Genomic DNA, 18,175 nt, shown 5'->3' on the forward strand with positions numbered 1-18,175 from the left:
TGCTGTTTCTGAGTTCACTCTCGCTGTTTCTAACTTTTGGTGCAGAACTGAACCAGATCCATAAAAACATTGTTTACACTCAGTTTGAAGATTTGAACTATGAGATATGTTTGCATATAAATATAACACTTCACATTTGCATACAGCGGTATGCATCCTGATACACGTATGGTTAATTTCAGACTTATGTAGGTTAGGGGTTGAAGTCTGTCATGGTTTCCAGAAGAAGATATTAATGAGTGCTTTGTGAGAACAGAAGGATATAATCAAGAGAATTCACTTCAAGCTAGGGGGAGGGGTCTGTGACGTTTATGTCCTGTGACCAGTGCGACCGCTACGATCTCCTTGCATGAATTAAACTGCTTCAGTGTGTTTTCTGTTCTCCAGTATGTTCTTCTCCATTCTTTAGCTCAGATTGTGATTCTGTGGAGCTACACATAGTATTGATATAAAGACAAATATTCTCATTATAGCGTCGTATAACAGACTCTGCTGCGTCATCCACCACTTCCAAGTCGTTTATTTCAATCCCCGTCCCCCCCCCGGCAGGGATAGTCTCCCGCTGTGAGATGCATAATGTGAACAACCAGATCAGCAGGATTTCAGCAGCAGTCCTACTGACATTATCCAGATATTTTCATGAGTGTTTTATGTAAAGTTGGTTCATTGGTCTGAAGCTCTAAGCTCAGCTGTCAACACGTCTTTGTGCATATGAGTTATTATCACAGAGTAATAATGTCATCCCAGACTGTGAGTTCAGATTGTGATTTGGCCTGAGGAAGCACAGCACAGCAGGAGCTCCACATAAACACACAGTCAGACGTGCACACACACACACACACAGTCAGACGTACACACACACACACACACAGTCAGACATGCACACACACACACACAGTCAGACATGCACACACACAGTCAGACGTGCACGCACATACACACAGTCAGACATGCACACACACACACACAGTCAGACATGCACACACACAGTCAGACGTGCACGCACATACACACAGTCAGACGTGCACACACACACACAGTCAGACGTGCACGCACACACACACAGTCAGACGTGCACACACACACACAGTCAGACGTGCATGCACACACACACACACAGTCAGACGTGCATACACACAGTCAGACGTGCACGCACACACACAGTCACACGTGCACACACACACACAGTCAGACGTGCACGCACACACACAGTCAGACGTGCACACACACACACAGTCAGACGTGCATGCACACACACACACACAGTCAGACGTGCATACACACAGTCAGACGTGCACGCACACACACAGTCAGACGTGCACACACACACACAGTCAGACGTGCACACACACACACACACACACACACACACACACAGAGTCAGACGTGCATGCACACACATACAGTCAGACGTGCACACACACAGCGCTGCCCTCCCTCACTGGCTCTGCTGAAACCATATCTCCTCTGTAAGTACTTCAGAAGATGGTTCAGAGGTGGATCACTTCATTATGCCTCTGGGACATTCAGATTGAAGGCGAAACGTCACAGGGGCATAAATATCTCGGCTTGAAACGGAGGTCTGAATCGGGCTTGTGTTTGGTCCTGACGTCTGCATCCTCTCCCTTCTCTTCATTTAGTAAAGAACGAGCTTCTTTCTGAATTGGCATGAAGGGTTAGTTACTATATCATGTGCTTAAGAGTCGTAAAGGGCAAACAAAATTCCTGAGCTCTGCCAGCACGGACATTACCGATCTTACACAGAGTGATGCTTGACAAGCACTCACATTCTCATTGAATGTGATGTTTGGAACTGTCCCATCACCATATTTATTAAGAAAAAAACAATTCCATTCATTGGGCAGAATCTAGTATCAGAATGCATGAATGATATTAAACATAGTTTATGTTGCATGTATAAGGGGCCATGTTTTCCCAAATGAATGCAGAAAGTTTATTTTCAGAGGAGCAAATAGGCGCACAGAGACGCCATGTTAAATGAGTTTGTATATGACTACTCAAAGCTCTTTTACAACACAGGTCACACTTACACATTGATGGTAGAGACTGCTGTGTAAAGAGTTAACTAATCTATTCATACACATTCACACAGCGCTGAGGAAGCAGTGGGAGCAACCTGGGGTTAAGTGTCTTGCCAGTGGACTGGTCGACATGTTGCTGCAGGAGCTGGGGATCAAACCCCCGATATTCTGGTTGAGAGATGACCGACTCCACCACTGAGCCACAGCGGCCCCATAATGTTGTTAAAATACTCCCAAAACTCTCTGCAGCACAGCTTTGGTAGTATTCATCCCTTAGCATGTGCTAGGTGAATTAGATGGTGTTTTATGTTGTTGTGCAGGTTTCGTGGGCGCACAAATGTGCAAACCTTGGACGAATCAGGTCCCTGATCTTCTACTATTCTCAGGCTAGAGGATAAATGTGTCAGTCCCTGTCTGCTGCTGAAAAAACGGTTGATGATACGTTGATACACTGAAGTAAAGGGATCTGTTGAGGTGGGCTTTAAACTGTTCAGTTTCTCACAATCTGCTGTTATTACAGACTAAAATATTGCTGCTGGGTCATAGATCCAAAATTCATCAAAAAACTTTAAAAAATACCTTTTATTATTATTATATTATGTATTGGCTTTGTTTTTGAGAGAATCATACATTATTCCTAACAATTTGGATCTCTTCATATTCTCTGTCTATTGATACTTTCCTTGGGTCCACAGAAGTAAGCATTACATCAGAAACTGGAAACAGCGTGTATAATCAAGGAGGGGGCAGTTAAATTAAATTAGAAATTACCCAGAAGGCTCTTTATTATAATAATATAATAATAATAAGCTTTATTTTATTTTTTTAATGTGAGGAGTACAATACAGGAGTTCCACAGATTAGACGAATTAGAAGGATACAGAACAATTTAAAGGTCCCATATTCTGCTTTTTCTGGTTTTATATGCTCTTTAGTGTGTTTTCCAAGTGTCCTGTGCATGTTTAGGCACATCTATGTGCAAAAATTCAAAGTCCGCGGAAACGCGGCTTCTCCTGCGTCCTCCAGTTAGCTGTAGCATTAGCCGCATGTAACGCTCAGTTCTAAAAATGTGTTTTTAAAAGAGATTAATGATCAGACGCATATAATGTGAAAACTCATTACAACAAAACATGTGTGCAGTGTTTCCCCTACTATTATATTAGGGGGGCGGCCCTTTGTGATGTCATGAAGGGAAAATCTCCAAACAGCCTGTTTGAGCACACATGTTCTGAAAAGTAGAGCAGACAAAAGATGGACAGGATGGACTTTTCTCATCATTGGGGGGTTAGTAGACAGACTAGAGACACATATTAGAGTTAGAGAAACACGGAGAAGTGGATTTTACAGAATGTGACCTTTCAGTCTTTCTTCTTGATATAATTGAGTGCTCACATGAAGTGGTAAGTATGATCTGTAAAATCCTGTCCATGAAAGATTTCATGAAGACATTATTAGAAAAACACATGATTCAATCCGCTAATTTAACAGATGTCAGTTCAGTTCCAGACTGGAATCGGTCATACCACATATATACAACCATTCATCAATTAGACAACCCCCAGAGCACTGTGACCTCTAAGAATCAAGTTATTCCATGTATCACTCGAATTATCTAAGATGACCTGTTCTTTAATCTCTTCATCTCAATGTTAAACATTTTCACATAAAGGACTCTAAGAGCTTCCCACAGATACATCATGTGCTTTAAAGCTATTCAATTCACTTTCTTGGAACACTTGATCTGTTTCTGTCTTCCTACACAGCACTGACTTTGGCATGAATGCATTTCTCCTGTGTTTGCCCCATGCAGTGGAAAGACCACATGATGTGAAGATTCTTTCAACGTATTCATGCAGCAGGCACACCGCTTTTAATCGTATTAACTATTAATCAATAAATCACACAGGAGCACTTATAATCTGGGGAATTAGAAGAAATTACTTTCAGTAAAAATAGGTAACTAGTCCATATTTAAAAATAAAAACGTGTTCAAACACTTTGGAAAAGCTGCTTCACAAATCACCTTTGTTTACTCCTCTGAGCATGAAACACCATATGTTCTCAGCTCATATTAATTTCATGCAAATAGAGTTGAATTTTCACTCCCTTCATTAAGCTTCGCAAACACGTCTGGTTTTTCTCAATCTGTAAAGCACAGACCTTCAGGGTAATCTTTGTGAAACAATGGTTTGGTGTCAAAGCAACATTACTGGAGCACTTTACAGGAGGTCCTTATGTGTGCTGACAACTCTACAAGGTGCCAATCCTCATGAGACAATGGTGTCAGCCTTCTTATTGCCTCACATTATGTTCTTCTGCAGTTCATTGTTTTTCAATCAGTGTTCAACTCATTTTTATTAGAAGTTTTCACTGAAACCTGTTTGAACCTAGTCAGGGAATGATATTGAAAAAGATCTGCTTCAAGGACATGTTTAAGCTGTATGGCGCGGTCATGTTGACACCTCCAAACCCAAAGATGGTTTTAGTGATACAAGTGTGTTAGTTGTTTAAAACGCACAGTATATAAATATCACCACCAGGGGGCTCTCAATAAAAATGATAACAAAAGATGAAGTCAAGGCTGGCGGGGAATCATGGGAGTGATTCTCCTTGCTACTCCCGACCCCCAAATCAGAGTCAACCGCAGTCAATATAGTATACGTAGTCATGACGGACACAATATGTTTATCGTTGCCACGGAAACATGCTACGCCAAAGACCGCTGCATTAGGAAGTGTGAGCTGCTACTGAAAGCTGCAGTGCTGTTGCTGTATCTGCTGCTGTGATAAAAACGTCATGTTAATATTAGCTCGTCTGTAATCATATTCTCTTCCTCAGGTCGGTTTCACCCGTTCGTCATGACTATGATCAACTCTGAGTTTGTTTACATCGTGGTAGAGGGTTGGGGGGGAGTAGAGAGAATCACTCCCATGATTCCCCGCCAGCCTTGACTCCATCTTTTGTTATTGATTTCACTGAGAGCCCCCTGGTGGTGATATTTACATACTGCACGTTTTAAACAACTATCAAATTTGTATCACTAAAACAAAGGATTTCTCTGGCTTTGATAACTGTTGTAAATACTGGAGGTAATGTAAGTACTGAACAATAACAAAAAATATAACATATGTTCCTCAACAGTTAGCTGAAATCCAAACAAGATTCAGGTTAACTCAGTTATAACCGTCTGGAGATTGAGTCATGTTGGCTATCAGACATCTAATTTTAAGTAACATCAGCAATGTAAATTCATATCATGTGTCACTAATAGCTCTTAAGGGACAAGTCAAAATGTAACAGTGATCATGAGTAACAGCTGTTGGAGGGACCCAGGCAGAGATTAACAAACATCAGAGCCTATAAAAGACACAGTGTATGTCATTTTAAGAAAAAAGATCCTCAGGTTCGCTTTGAACAGCGCTGTCATGCCTTGGATTTAATTATCTTAAAAGGAGCTGCCAAAATGCTCCTGAATCAACTTTGTCTGTTCAATCAGTATCTGCTAAGATCAGATGAAATGTCATACTTCCAGCACGTCTTCACCACAGACTACATGTTCGGAAACATCCTCATCACATCAAAAACTCCCAGGACTTTACCAACAAGGGGAGAGATCTGAAATTACATCCTGAGGAACCCATGGTTTCCAGTGAAGTCACCTCACTTTTTACATGCATCCCAACCAAGCAGGGTGTCAGTGTCATCAGACAAAGGCTCCTGCAGGACACCACCTGATCCCACAGGACAACTCTCTCTCAGGCCACATTAGGGCCATGCTTGACCACAGCTTGAACACGACTTAAGCAGAACGGAGGCTTCTACAGACAGAAACATGGCTCAGCAATGGGCTCACTGATATCCTAAAAGTTGCCAATCTCTACATGGAGGAGGTAGAGAACAGGGCTCTAGCTACCTACACCAGAGTTTACCCCCAGCCACTTGTTTAGATATGTGGACGAAACCTCAAAATTTGTCCAGATGAAGTTGAATCCTTCATAGTACACCTCTACAGAGAAGACAACAGATTTATCAGAGAGGATGTCAGAGGACACAGCTTAAACTTCTTGGACTGTCAAGGTCAAGGTCAATAGTCAATCAGCCAACATATTAAACCAGAGTCAATGTTAAAGATGCTGGAAAGTCGATCTGCTAAAATGTGAGGTTGGATACAATTAAAAGTGGAAGGAAAGTCAACAAAAAGAAACCGTGCAGAATTCTTAGCACCATCCAGGTGACTCTGGACCATGTGAAGTAAGGTGCCTACAGCATCCTCAACCCCCCTACCTGCCCGATAAGCGAATTGAAGCGGGTCCAGTTTTTCCCGAGTTGTACCCACAATTTCCAAAATGTCATTCTTCATTCTGGGAGGTGTGCACTGAAGAAGACAGAAGCCTCAACATTGGAGTCTACAGGAAACCTGCCCACACAGACCAGTATTTAAGGTTTAATGTAGGTGTCATCAGAATCCTGCATCATAGGGCTATCAGTGTACATACACGGGCAGAAGGAAGATAGAAGGAACAGAAACATCTGAGGGGAGCCCTTAAGGCATGTGTTTATCTGAACTGGGCCTTCGTCAAGACTTCCTAAAAACACTGCACCAACAAGGTGTTAAAAAAATGTCCTTTAACCCAGGCGGTGGTCTGAGACACCATCTATCATCAACCTACCATGCTGTTTTGAATTGTTTCCCAAAACGACTAAAGCAGCAACATGCGAGCCCAACTACCCTCCCATGACTGGGAGGGTTAATGACTCTAGGCCAAACCAGGTCGACGGCTCAACTAACGACTCCCATGTGAGTTATCCCACAGAGGCTTAACTGAAGAAGCCTTTTTAGGAGCAGGAGAGGTGACACTTCTTCAAGATCTTCAACCAAGTCCAGGTGCCTTTGGATCAAGCTTCAAAACTTCCCAAAGGGTTTTGTGTAGATGTTGAGGTACATATTTATGCTTTACAATGAAAACACTATGAAACAACTAGAACCTAAAGGTTTACTTTATAAATCACCTTTGTTCTCTATCATCTCTACATCTTTATCTCCCTGCATAAATGATTCACATCATAAGTATCATAGACCTTGTTTAATATATCAGAGCAGCATGTTGATTATGACAGCTTATTAATGACAGCTGTATCTGAATGTAGGAAAAATGTTATTTCTATGGTAAATGACTGTGAGCTAGAATAAGTCATTGTTGATTTAAACTCATCATTAGGTTTCTGTGCTTTAAGTCGTTTGATGAGAGAGTCTGAATCTTGTGAATGGTGATTCTACTTAATATAGAAAGTCGGTTTAACACGCTAAACCTGGCCTGCTATAAAGCCCTGAAGTTCAACTGTTTTCAGTAAGAGCTTGTGGTGAAAGTGAGGAAATTGGTCACTTTTTTAAACAAAAACCCAAAGTACCTGAAGTATTCTGAATTGGTGCTATTGATTGATTGATTGATTGATTTACCTCCACAACCAAAGGACTCATCCATGATGTGTCCACAAGATAGAAAAGTACTCCTGATGTGTTGGAGCGTTTCTGGGGCGAACCGCCTGCTGTGTTGAACACCCTGCTGTCAAGGAAGACAAAGAAGGGAGAAATCATTGTCGGCCTGACAGAAGATGACGTGACACTGATTACAGATGCCATCCAATTGATGTACCCTCTCTGAAAGGGGCAACCACACTTTTGAGTGAGGGAAAAGAAAAACACCACCATCTCCGTTTTCCACAATACAGGCCAAAGTGCAGAAGCATTTCTATCCAGATGAAGAGTGATGTACTGGTAATTTCCCAGCTGACGGAGAGATTCAGACAGGACTTTGATGGTCACATGTAACAAAGACCTCCTCCACTAGGCCTCGGCCCTTGATCCACTCTTCGAAGACCAAGCTTTCCTGGATGAAAACCTCGCCAAGGACATGATAGTCATGAATGGTAAATAAGAAAACCAAGATCTTTAAATGGTAAATGGACTTGAGCTTGTATATTTATTTTCTAGTCTTCTGACTACTCAAAGCTCTTTTACTCTTCAGGTCACACCTACACATTCACACACTGATGGTAGAGACTGCTGAGTAAAGAGACCATCAGAAGTAACTAGTCCATTCATGTACAATGAAGCAACAGGAGCAACTTGGGGTTAAGTGTCTTGCCCAAGGACGTAACTGACATGTTGCTGCAGGAGCTGGGGATCAAACCCTTGACCTTCCTGTTGAAAGAGGACCGACTGTAACGACTGAGTGGTAAATAATTGTTCATTCTTTTCTTTTTGTATTGCACTTGGTCAGCTTGAGCTGTGTTTAAATGTGTTTTGCATAAATGACGGTCTCCCTGAAGATGATTACATAAGGATGTTTTAAAAGCTGTTCAGAGTTTGAATCTGTAGCTGTTCTGTGCCAACACTGTGAAAGTGCAGCACTAATAAAGGTCCGTCAGTTTTCATGAGTTTGAAGTTCAAGTCCCAAAGGTACTGATGATGCAGTCTTATGTTTCTGTAAGATTTGAGGATTATGTTGTTATTAGAATCTCTGCAGTTTCAATCTTCATGTGAAAGTAAATCAACTTAAACACTGTTTACGTCTGAATTTAAGGTACAGGTACTCTGCTTGTGTAACTGCACTAAATACATTATAAAGATATCTATCCATTATCTAAAACTGCTTTTCCAGTTCGGTGACTCGTTCAGTCCAGGGTGAATGCCGGTCAATCACAGTGCTGACAGACAACCAGCCACATTCACATTCACACCTAACGAGCAATTCAGAGTCTCCAGTTAACCTAACGAGCATGTCATTGGACTGTGGGAGGAAGCCGAGGTGGATTCAAACAAGGAACCTTCTCATTGTGAGGCCACAGCCCTAACCACTGCTCCTCCATGCAGCCTTAAATAGAGATATGTTTTTTTATTTTTTTTATTCAGTTGTGTTGTTCAGGAAGATGTCAGAGCTGCCAGTAAATCTGTTTATGAAGGGAGTATCCTCTCATGTTCAGGATGATCCCAACACGACTTCTCATCTACGGGATGAAAGAGGTCATAACAAGTATAGATTTTACTGGCAGCCTTCAATTTATTTCTGTCTGTGCCTGCATCATCCGTAAAGAAGAAATCTAAGTCTGTCTCTATGTATGTCTGTAAGAACCAATGTATTTCTGTAATCAGATCGAGGAGCAAACATGCTCAAAGAGGAAAAAAAGAAGAAACTTTAGGATTGCAGATCTCAAAGAGGAGACGTAAGATGTGCAAATGTGTGTCACTGTCAGAGATTTAAAAGTATGAAAGCGGCAACAAGAATCAGGACATTGAGTAGTTGTAGGGTTAAGGGGTTAAAGGGGGACTGAGCCCATATCTGTTCTCCTTAAGGGCTGATGCTTCTGTTGAGGTAAGTCCACTCAGATGGTTAATACACTGTTTTTGTATCACATCTTCCCAACACTCAAAGCACTTCATACTGCACGCCATTCACCACGTTAACACAAACACAGTCATACACAGATGTCTGAAGATGCCAAAACGACATATTCCCACTCATGCATGAAACAGCAAACAGCATCAAGTGTGTCGGGCTCACAAAGCTGCCCAAGCACTCTGAGACATGCAAACTACAGGAGCAGTAAATACACTTCAGCTTGTATAGTTCTTTTCTAGTCTTCAGACTACTCAAAGCTCTTTTACTCTACAGGTCACACCTACACATTCACACACTGATGGTAGAGGCTGCTGAGTAAAGAGTTCATCCATTCATACACAGTTATACGCCTCAGATAAAGCAGTCAGAGAGACTTGGGGTTAAGTAATGTAGCTGCAGGAGCTGGGGATCAAACCCCGACCTTTCAGTTAAGAGAGGACTGACTCTACCACTGAGCCCAAGGAGGACTATCTTCCCCTTGAGTGAACACCCTGCATCCGTAAAAGCTGAGAAAGAACAAAAAGAACTTGTAGCATCAAAACCAAGATGAGACGGGTTGGATTCGCTCAATCAATGATGAAAGCTATTTTATCGTTTTTATTCATATGTAGGTCACTTAATACAGGGGTTCACAAAATGTTCAGCCCGCAGCCCCTCAAAAACAGGAGCTAGAGACACGGGACCCCAACCGTCCCTGGAGGTGGTTAAAGCGTTTAATGTTGTGCACAGCTCATCATAGTAACAGACCCGTCCAAACAAATAAAGAACACAACAGCCTAAACACGGCAATAATTAATTTATTTATTTAGTCAATGATTCACAGTTAAGCCATTTTTCATTTGAATATGTTTTTATCTCGTATTGAAGTATATGTTTGAATGTACTCTCTCAAACCATAAAGGATGGAGAGTTAGTGTCCAGATAATGAAACGATGCAGTTCTCAAAAAGACAGCGAAACATTGTGAACACACATTTTATGGGGGAAGTATTCAAATAACTACTGATCTTAAAGATTGTGATATATTTTTCCCATATCGCCCACCACTACGTCATGTTTTGGGTAATTAGTCTAAAGATGCATTTGAATGGATTATCAGAGACCACAGATCAGCATGTTTCAGCTCAAACATCTGATGGACGGCTGGTCATGCACTTTTTGGGTCTTGTGTGGTGCTTTGGGATCCTTCAGTATTGAGGATTCATCCGGGACAGTACCGCCTCTGTTCACAAACAAATATTCCTCACATGATTATCTCCGCTGTCTCCAAAACCTTGATCAAATTGGACTTTTCATGCTTCTGCATCTAACCTGACCAGCACATGATTCTTTTCCAAGAAACTTTTAGACTTGTTATGAAGTCATTTTCAGGGAAATTCTCATTCAGACTTGTAACATAGAAAGCTTTGAATCATATTAATGGAGTATTAAAATCATCCTCTATGATAGAACATCTTACTACAGGCAGACACCTGAGTGAGAAGACGACGCCCACTTTGTCCTTTACTGCTCATAAAATCCACCACAGCTTCATACATACTGTTCACACAGTTTTCTGAATATGACCAAAATCATATTTGATCTTCAGTATCACACTTTTTAAAGGCTCGTACCAGCTGTCGTTCATACCTGACACTACTCAGGGTTCAGAATACAGGAGGGAGTGAAACTATCACCATGTTGAGTTGACCTGTTGAGACGTCGTCTGCCCTTTCCTTCTGAAGGTTGATCACGCTGCTTTAACCCCTCTGTGTCTGGATGCTGTGATTGAGTACTGATTTTCTTGGTCACATCATTGTGCCCTTTATGAACTCCACCCTGCACGTCATGCATGGTGACAGGGGGGGCTGAGATTTATTCAAGACAATCTATCAACTTTGGTATATTCAGAGAAACATAGAAAATGTACAGATGTGTGTGTCTGGATTATAATAAGACAGTAAGGCCTGTGAAAAGGGAAGAGGCCGGGACATGAAATATGTGAGAAAAGGGAGAGAAACATCCGGATCCCAAGTGACCGGGCTCAAGGTCAAGAGGACGTCCAGAGGCGTGATGATGCTTTTTACAGCAGTGCATTGTGGGTTTACACTCAGGCCTGTTAATGAGCTCTGATCTGATTTAAAAACATCACAACCTGTCTGTTCTTTGTTCTGACTTCTAAACACTCTCTCTTGAGTATTGCCATTTCCACAAAGACTAAAAGTAGAGGATTTCTTTATAGTTACATTAATGAATCACTTCCCTAACAGACTCATGGTTTGTTACTGACTCCTTTATAACTTCTAGATCACATCGAGCACGCTGACGCTGTAACCTGAGGAGAGTTTTTACATTAACCATGTGCTCTTCATACAGTCTGACTTCAAACAGATTCATGCTGACTCCTTTGCTTTTCAGAGGGAGTCTTCTGACTGTCACCATGCTCAGCTCCCGGTCAGCATCCTCCGCTGGGTTCTCTTTATGTCTACATTTAGAAATCTCTACCGTAGAGAGAGGACAGTGGATAGAGTCAGAAATCAGGGAGAGAGGGTGTGGGAAATGTCCTGAAGTTAAAGAGATTCCAACCTGGGCCGTCCACTTGGGGAGTGAATATAGCCTCCGTACATGGGGCGTGCACACTAACCACTAGGCTACCGGCGCCCCCCATTCAGCTAATTTTTTGCTGTATTCAAAATAAGTAGTAAAAAAAATGATGTGTGGCAGATCAGAAAGTAGAGATACAAAAATAAAAAGCCTAAAGCCGAACCGTAGACCCATGGTCAGGGTCGAGCCTCAGACCTCGCCTGGCATCACAAAGCCTCCAGCTCACTGTGACAAGTCAACATTATGTCTGTGTGGTGAAGAGAAAACCAGCAAACGTTTCTGAAAATATGTATCACCAGAATCAGGAAGTGATGTACATGTTTGATTTAGTGATGCAATCAGTGAGGACCGCCTCCCTGTACTGAAATGAAGCTCCCTGGAGTTCAACCTCAGTAACATCAGATCATGACCTGAAGGATGACTCACAGTAACAATTCACCTTCACTCTGATTATTCACTACATCCTGTACGCATGGACAAAAAGAAAATACTAATTATGAGTGACTTTGATCCATTCATCTTTAGACTTCCCCTTCATGTTCTGATCATCCTGGGAAAACATGTTTGTTTTAAGGTGACGGCAAAGAGATATCTCATGAATATATTTATTTTTTCATGTAACACAATTCAAACATGAAGGATTTCCATTCGAGGTGTTTCACTTCATTATATGTGTCTGCTTTGAGGCATAACAATATGCTGCTACATTTCTACAGTCTTTAAATAGGAGCAGGAGACATGTGACCACATGGCCCCTGATTGACTAAAACAAGGAGGTAAAATAGCCAAGAGGATTATTAGATGACATGGTTCAGCGGTGAATCCGATTAAAGATGAAAAAATAGATCTTCCTCAGAGGTGAAGCACAGGGCGAAAGTCTCAATGGCTGCCTTTTAAAAAGTTCATAATTAGAGGCGACTGTAGGTGTTAGGGGCATTCAGGTTACTTCTTCTGTACTTCTTTACCTCATCTTTATTTCAGAGATAATAACACAAAGTTAACAGCAAAGCGCGAATGAGATGAAAAAAGGATAACTCAGAGGATTGTTGAAAATTCATGTTCCTGCTTTAGTTAAAGAAGCTTTATGTGAACTGAGCTGAATAATAATCAACAGTTTGATTTAAAAAAAGAGAGAATGAAACAGTCCTCAGTGGAGCCACTGGGACAGATGTCATGAATATAACATCATAAATAATGCGCTTTTTAAAAAACGTGCGCACAGGAGGAGACGTGATGCGGTCAAATGAACTCAATCAGCTGTTAGTGAAGCTTTTCTGTTCAATGCTCACCTTTTCTTCACCGGTCGTCAATCATCCCGAGCGGAGTTTAAATACTGTCCAAAACTAACTGGATGAAACAGGGTCAGAAGAAGAAGAAGTAAAAAAAGAAGAGCCTGATAAGTGTCCGCGGAGGTCCCGCTGAAATATCCCTGCGCGTCAGCTTCAACTTCTCCTCACAGCCGTCATCCCTTGAGCAGAGCAACACTGTCTCATCAATCACCGCGGGTTTGTTAGTCATCTGTTTTCTTATGTATTCAGTGGGAACACCGCAAAGAAACAAGAGTCACAACTTCCGCTTGAAATCTTTCAAAATAAAACCCTCCCAATCTCGCTCTTTTTCACCGCGTTGCTTGAACGGGCTCGGCTGCTCCTTTACAAAACAGTAACCTCACTGCGTGAGCTCAAAGCATGGAGGTCCTTTATCAAGGATGCCTTTTGTGACCCTGTGCAAGCTAAGGTCCTTGGGAGTTGATGATTTTAATGATTTTTCTTGCGCTGTCCCCATTGTGGGAGCACGACACAAATGAAGCCAATCTAAGCATCCTTACATCCAGATATACTCTTCATGATTCCATCAGAGTGGAGACATGATGGGCTTGCAGCCTTACAGTACCAAATAACTTCTGCTGGACTAAACAAACAGCCAACAGATGATCTGAAATAAAAAATAAAAACATATTACAAAACTTGTTGGAGCCATGGATGGATATAATTGTCTTTGTAGTATTTATTTAAGGTAGTTTGTTATATATTGGTGTTTTGGGTTATTGATTATTATATCATTTATTAGGATTGTGTTGAGTAGGGGGATGTCGGGTCACATGGGTATGGGCGGAGATGTGTTGATTTAACTCACCTGTTCACCTTTTTGTTCTCAGTGGAAGAGAGGGGGTGAGCTGGGTATTCTATTGTTTCAGGCTCACTGTGATTATGAGTTAATTCACGATATCACAAGTTAAGTTGATTATCTTATTTTTACGTATCACAGTATTCTTTTGAAAGCGCGTCGGACAAAGATACTGGGCCCAACCTTAGCCTCTCAGCGGCTTCATCTTCAGGAAAGCCGTTATGAAACTATTTCCATACAATTAAAAAATACCCAGGCAAAGCACCATTCATTTCCAGCTCTAAATATTTCAGAGGGATAGTATTATGTGTTTCTCTGTTTACTGGGTTGCACCAGCTATGCCTCACTTAAAACAGCGTATAGCGTATTTTCTAATTTATATTGATGTGGACGCAGAAGCAACATTTAAAGTATTGCATTAACTAATTTGAATCTGACACCTATAGCTCCTATGTCCTCTGTAAAGTGTGGTTGTATTGTGTTATCGTTTGAAGGGTGAGAAAACGAGGGATGCAGCTGCCTGCTGTCAGAAGTGTGTTCTCTGCTGTTGATTACATCCCTCAGGAATGTACCATTAAATGACCTTCTGTTTAAGCTGAAGATTTTGAGAGGCCTTTTTAAAAATAAAAAAAAATCACAGTGTCGTCCTCTTTCATGCACGGCCTGCTCCGACCTCCACCTCAGCGGTAAGGAAGTGTGGACAACAGGAACGAGAGGAATACAAAGGAGAAATCCTTCCTGAATCTTATCTATGTAGGAGGATGTAGGAGATTTTAATACAGAACGTGAGATGGTTTGCAGCAAAATTCCAACATATGCCCCAATAGTTATAGCAGTTAGCCTTGCAAACACAAAGCCAAATAAGGCCCCTGGACCTGATGGCCTGACTGGACGAGTACTTAAAGATTGTACACCTCAGCTGACAGGTGTCATCACCAAATTGTTTCAGCTTCTGCTAGTGCACAGTACCTAACTCCTGGAAGATGTCCAACATAGTGCCTGTACCTAAGAAACCAAGGGCAAACCTTTTAAATGATTTTAGACCAATAGCACTTACTTCTGTTTTATGCAAAAGTATGGAAAGGGTTGTATCCAAGCACCTAACATCAGCTGTGACCTGCCATCTTGATCCCCTCCAATTTGCATATAAAAGGTCAAGAGGAACTGATGATGCAACAGTAACCTTAATTGACAAAGTGACCAAACACTTGCAACAGACAACAAACTATGCTAGAGTGTTATTTATCGACTTCAGTTCTGCTTTTAACTCAATCAGAACACATATCCTTTTAAAAAGGCTCTTGGGTTTAGATGTGAATGGGGGTCTAATTCTATGGATCAAAAATTTTCTGTGTGAGCGTCCACAAAGAGTGTGCTTAAATGGTAATGTGTCAGAACTGACCGTTTTAAATGCAGGAGCACCTCAAGGCACCATCTTGTCACCTTTATTGTTCTCTGTGTATACAAATGAGTTTAGACTCCAAGACTCAGATTTTAGCTTATTCAAATATGCTGATGATATGGCACTTGTTGGCCTCCTACGTGCAGGGGACACTAAAGGAGAGAATATGTATTTTAATCATGTAGCTTCGCTCCAGAACTGGTGTCTATCGAGTGCTTTACAGATAAACATTAGTAAAACTAAAGAAATGGTTATATCCAGTAAAAACAATATTTCTGACTCCTGCCTCACAATCATGGGGGAAATTGTTGAAAAGGTAAACTGCTTTAAATATTTAGGAACTTACATCGATAGTCACCTCAAATTCATAGATAACACAGACTGTGTCTTTAAAACAGCTCTGCAGAGGCTACACTGACTTAGGAAGCTGAATGAGTTTGGGGTGAGTAAAAAGATTCTCGAAATGGTGAACAAGAATCTGGTAGAAAGTATTTTGTCTTTTAACATGGTCGCATGGTACGGGCATTTAGATGTTAAATGTAAAAGCAAACTGACAAGAGTGGTCAATACCACTAGTAAAATCATAGGGAAACCACAGATGCCACTTTGTGACAGGCATGTACTGAACACTAAAAAGAAAGCCCAGGACATAACAAGTGACCTTTCTCACCCACTGCACTCCCAGTTCAAAGTGCTTCCATCAGGTCGGCGATTCAGACTGCCAAGAGCCACACATTTTTTTTTATAAAGAATAATTTGTACCAAATGCAATAACATTATTAAATTCATAAAGGAAGCCCCCCCCCCCCCCCCCCCCCCTCAATTCTAACTGCACATTGTTTTTATGAAATTACTGTTTTTAAACCTATAACTTTATGAAATGTATTACAACTCTGGCTTATTATTATACTAAATTATCATTTTAAATTCACGAACCATGCTGACTGTGATGTTGTCGAGGACTACAGGCACTCTCCTGGTTCCCTGCTGTGCTTGAATGTTGTGTTGTTTGTCATAACGTTCTTTCTGTCTTATTCTTGTGAAGCCAAAGACAATTTTCCACTTTGTGGACAAATAAAGTTCTATTCTATTCTATCTCCTAAAGTGTCTCGAGATAACACTTATGAATTGACGCTATACAAATAATGATTGATTGATTGATTTAAATTTCTCCTGGCCCCACATTTGGTGTACTGATTCCATTATAGTTAAATGAATGAATGAAGAGTACAACAAAAACGAAAGAAAAAAAGATTTTATATCTTGAGAACTGGGGCTTAATACTCTGAAGTAAATATCAGCTGCAGTAACACAGTGTCTCTATGAGAATATCGGCATGATCAGAAGAAGTATTTGCAGAAAAAGCCCCTTTCAGAACAATATTGAGTCACGATTAGGGGTGTGTTGTTGCAGCTGTGAAAGGTGGAGCTCAGTGTTTCTGTTGTAAGGATTAGTCCTGTCATTACATTGCATGCTGTAACCAAAGCCTTCGAGTAAAATGTGGCAAGAATATAGAGCATACAAAATGTATAGATAGTGAATGGGGGAGGCTTTCAAAACGGTTCAATTGTCAAATGTAATTCCACTCTTACAATAGTCCTGATTTGAGTAAATGTACTCTTCACATGTCACTGTGTTCTTTAACAATACAGAGCTAATCTGAAATCATCACAAGAGGAATGCTCACAGAAAATCAATACTTGAGAGAAAGGGAAAGGCTTGCTGTTATAAGCAAACCTTACTTTGCTGGGACACAGTGCTGTTTCCTGTTGTGTGTGGGTCTTTCTGTATCTGACTTGACCACAGGCTGTCAGTGCAGGAGCTGTTGCTTGTTGCTTAAAGCACAGCTCAGATTGATGAGATTTCAGATGATGAGGTTGCAGAGGGTTTGATGGCTTCATCAGAAAAGTAAAACCAGACAGTCATCATAAATGAGGAGATGTTCCCACATAAACTAGAAGCATGTCTTAAGGACGTTAGGACCTGGATGACCAGAACATTTTGCGACTTAACTCAGACAAGACTGAAGTTATTGTGCTAGGCACTAAAAAACCTCAGAGAGACTTTTTCTAGTGATGTGACTGTCCTTAGTGACATCAGCCTGGCATCTAGCACCACTGTTAGGAATCTAGGAGTTCTTTTTGATCAAGATATGTCCTTTAGCTCTCACATCAGTCAAATTCAAGAACAGCCTACTTTCACCTTCGTAATATATCCAAGATCAGGAATATCCTGTCGCAAAATGATGCAGAAAAACTAGTTCATGCATTTGTTACCTCCAGACTGGATTATTGTAACTCTCTTTTGTCAGGGTGCTCTGGCAAATCTCTAAAGACTCTTCAACGGGTCCAGAATGCTGCAGCTCGTGTACTGACCAAAACCAGGAAAAGGGACCACATCACTCCTGTTCTGGCTTCTCTGCACTGGCTCCCTATACAGTCTAGAATAGAATTCAAGATCCTTCTTCTCACCTACAAAGCTCTAAATGGCCAGGCACCATCTTACCTGAAGGAGCTACTAGTGCCGTACTGTCCCGGAGTGCAGGCCTGCTGGTGGTACCTACAGTCTCTAAGTGTACTATGGGGGGTAAAGCCTTCAGTTATCTGGCTCCTCTCCTCTGGA

At 41.3% G+C, this 18,175-nt stretch overlaps 1 protein-coding gene across 1 annotated transcript in view; it reads right to left on the reverse strand.

Annotated features, from left to right (window-relative positions):
- opn5 (opsin 5) overlaps positions 1-13,488 on the reverse strand; it is a 68,878-nt gene extending 55,390 nt beyond the window's left edge. The window contains exon 1 of the mRNA XM_061051377.1: positions 13,314-13,488. The gene's annotated coding sequence lies outside the window, so the exon portion shown is untranslated. The remainder of the gene's footprint in view (positions 1-13,313) is intronic.
- Positions 13,489-18,175: the final 4,687 nt, after the last annotated feature.

The sequence above is a fragment of the Labrus mixtus genome, chromosome 12, assembly GCF_963584025.1.
Source record: "Labrus mixtus chromosome 12, fLabMix1.1, whole genome shotgun sequence".
Lineage (NCBI taxonomy): Eukaryota > Metazoa > Chordata > Actinopteri > Labriformes > Labridae > Labrus > Labrus mixtus.